Raw genomic sequence first — 3,524 nt, 5'->3', positions numbered from 1 at the left:
CACATGCATGAGGTGTGGTGTGAGTGGTCTAGCCTTGGACAAATGGAACAGAGTTTGAAAGTCGCCTCCGTGAGGACTAGCGGTGTGACATAACACAGTGGAGGGACGTTTTCTCTTCTCTGCTTCCAGCTGCAAGTTCGCTATGTTTGCTTTGGTTTTTACATGTTTTGAGGTTCAGTAAACAGAGGTGCCATTTAGATGACTGCCTGCCTCCCTCCCTCCCTCTCTGTTTCTTTCCCTCCCTCTTCCCTTACTCTGTTCCTAATAAGGTCTCACTATATACCCCACACTGGCCTGGATCCCCCTGCCTCCACTTCTCAGGAAGTGCTGAGATTACAAGCGTATGCCACAACTCCCTGCCAGTTTAAATTTTTCTTTTTCATGAATTCTCTCTTCCTAAAAGGGTACACTTGCGTGCATCTTTGTTCAGCTGATAGGCAAAGGAATGAAAGACGGGTGCAAGAAAACCAATCTTCTTTTGCAACCCAGGGCTCATTGTTTAGTGTAGTTTTGAAACGTAGAAGAAAGGGTATGACGCACAAGTGACAGCTCAGAGCAACGCGTGTGTTAGTAATGAGTTTGGTTCTAAGAATAAAGAGTTTATAATTTAGCAGCGTAGGTTAAAAAATAGAAACTTAATTTTCAGTGAGTTGTACAGTATTATTCTCTGCACACAATGCTACCTAGCAGATCTCAAACTCTCACTCCGCTTGCAGAACTTGGCCCCTGTTGATTAGCAGCTTTCTGTTTCCCCTCCCCTCCGCAGAGCTGCCACCCTTCTAGACTGTGCCTTTATGGCTTCGGCCACTGTAGATGCTCATTGATACTTAAATGTTCATTTATGATGCTCATAAATTGTTTGTACTTTAGTGATGGGCTTAGCCACTCAGCACCGTGTACCCAAGGCTCATCTACACTGTGGTAACTGACAGGACCGTCCTCCTTTTTATAGGTTGAATAATACTTCTCAGTATGTGCATACTGTATTTATATGTTGTATTTATCCTTTCTTCCGTCCAAGGGCATTAAAGTTGTTCACATTGACTGTCTTAAATGGCAGTTTATTTTGAGCTAGGTTGTATGTAGTTCCGGCGAAGCACACATTGAAACTTTTGAAACACAATCCTGAATGAGCTTTTCCTCTTTACACGTTGCTGGCTTCAGGGACTGTGTCTTAGACAGACAAGCTACGTGGCTTCCCTGAGCATCAGTACACTTTTTAAGGCAGGGTTCCTGATGAGACTAAAGAAATAGTGGGTGCTGGCCATAGCCTGGTGCTTAGTAGGATGAGTTATCACAAAAATGTTTACCTCCGTGTTTCTGTGTAGTTGCTGGTGCATACACAGGGTCTCATCAGCAGGAACACTCCCTACAGAGATCTCCCTCTTTAGAGGAAGGCTCCTGCATAGGGGATAGCTATTACCACAGCGTCATTAATAGCAAAGACTGTGAAATGGATCCAACCTGGTAAAATGGATGTGACTGAGCTATTAGGGCATCCAAGTGGGTTCAGATACCTGGCATAAGTTGAGGGGATTTCCCAGCTAGGCAGACACAACGAACGAGTTACATTTGGCTTCCTGATAAGAGATAAGAAAATCCTATTTTGTCAAAGTCCTAGCAGATACACTACAGTGGTTATTTTTGTGAGTGTAAAGTCACCTTGACGGAGGGAGCAATCCACATAGATGTCCCCTGTCCAAAAATCTGGGGCTCCTCAGTGTAGAGTCTCAGGAGAGGGAGGTGGGGCTTTGATCCGGTCACACCCTGAATATGTACAGACAAACCCTGCTCTGGCTTCATTTCTGTTATTATAAAAACACCTGACAGAAAGCCTAGGAAAGGAAGGGTCACTTCAGTTCCCGATTCCAGGGTAGTCTGTCACTGCACAGACATCAAGGCTTCAGGAATTCCAAACTGCCAACCACATTGCATCCATAGCTGGGAGCTGAGAGAAATGTGAGCGTGCATGCTTAGTGTTCAGGTAACTTTCCCTATTCCTCTACAGGGAAGCACTCAAAACCAAGGGGATGGTTTCAGGCTGGGTCTTCCCACATCAACAAAGGTGATCAAGGTGATCTCTCACAGACGTGCTCAGGTTGGTCTAACCTGGTGCAGATACTCAGATTGGTCTAGCCTGGTCTAGACAATCTCTCATTGGGATTCTCTTCCCAGTTGATGCTAGAGTGTATCAAGTTGACAGTTAAGCTGTCATAACCCACTTGAGACACTCTGGCCCACTGGAAGTCAGTTCGAGAGTGATTTATTCAAGGACACCTGAAGTCTCAAGTGAGTTTGCAAAGCTGTTTTATTGCTACTTTCTCTCTGTCCCCCTGGCCACAGGAGACCCTGCTTCCACCCTCATTACCATGAGGAAAGCGCAGACAGAGGCTATTATGGTTGACTCCTAGGTCATTTACCAGAAGATGCACATTAGTCAAGATGGCCGGTGCCAGCTGCAGTAATGAATAGTTCCACCATTGAGTGACTTCATCCAATACATCAGTGATACCCAGACATGGTGTGGGAAGTCCTTCTGTGTATGTGTTGTTTTTATTGGTTAATGAAGAAAGAAGCTAGGCTGGGTCTGTGATAGGGCAGAGGGGAGCTATGAAGGGGAAACTAAACTGAATGCTGGGAGAAAGAAGGCAGAGTCAGTGAGATGCCATGTAGCTGCCAGCTGGAACCTTGCAGGAAGGTAATGAGCCTTGTGGTAAAATATAAACTAATAGAAATGGGTTATTTTAAGCTATAGGAGTAAGCCAGAAATATGCTTAAGTGATTATTTTGGGAGTCTGGGCAGCCTGGAATGAACAAGCAGCTCCAACAACACAGGCATACTATGGCCTGTCGTAAAGTAACTTGGTAACTGAGATCCCTCATTCCTACGGTGTTGCCCACTTCTAGAGCTACATGGAGTCTTCTACATTCAGTTATGCTGTATGCTGCACGAGCATGGCTGGTCATGCAGGACGCTTTCCGACAGTAGAAGCTGATTCCTATGACCCCTTACGAATCCCAAGAAAAAGCTGAGAAAGTTCTCTTCCTAGGTGCTGTGGTTTGAGCGTGAAATATCTCCCACAAACTCATGTGTTTGAATACTTGGTCCCCAGCTTGTGGTGCCATCTTGGAAGGGTGTGGAAGGTTTAGGAGGTATAGCCCTGTTGGAGGAAATGAGTCACCAGGGTCTGACTTTGAGCCTTTGAGGTTTTAACCAGTAAATCACTGAGGGGCCAAGGGAGAGAAATAAACTTGAAGACATTGGCCATCCTTAGTCCCTCTGGTTTATGAATGGGTATGTGAGCCACCTTCTGTTGGGGCAACCTGGTCTCAGGCAGTAAGTCTGGAAGCTGGGACATCTGTGGAAGTGGAAAAGGTGTCTCATGCCGATGGACATGAGCCCATTTCTTTATCCCTGCCAGGACTTCTGCCCATCTAAGGAAGAAGCATCATGGAGAAGGGGGTCTTGGACCCAAGCTCTGGGTGGGATACCTGCTCCCAGATGGTCCTGGGAAGCTCCTGTC

At 46.0% G+C, this 3,524-nt stretch overlaps 1 non-coding gene across 1 annotated transcript; it reads left to right on the top strand.

Annotated features, from left to right (window-relative positions):
* The first annotated feature begins 405 nt into the window (after positions 1 to 405).
* LOC142835413 (small nucleolar RNA SNORA40) lies at positions 406 to 534 on the top strand. Its single transcript, XR_012907844.1, has one exon. It is a non-coding gene; the product is annotated as a small nucleolar RNA SNORA40 (small nucleolar RNA).
* The last annotated feature ends 2,990 nt before the right edge of the window (positions 535 to 3,524 follow it).

Source organism: Microtus pennsylvanicus, chromosome 14, assembly GCF_037038515.1.
Source record: "Microtus pennsylvanicus isolate mMicPen1 chromosome 14, mMicPen1.hap1, whole genome shotgun sequence".
NCBI lineage: Eukaryota > Metazoa > Chordata > Mammalia > Rodentia > Cricetidae > Microtus > Microtus pennsylvanicus.
This window is presented reverse-complemented; position numbering and strand designations above follow the sequence as displayed.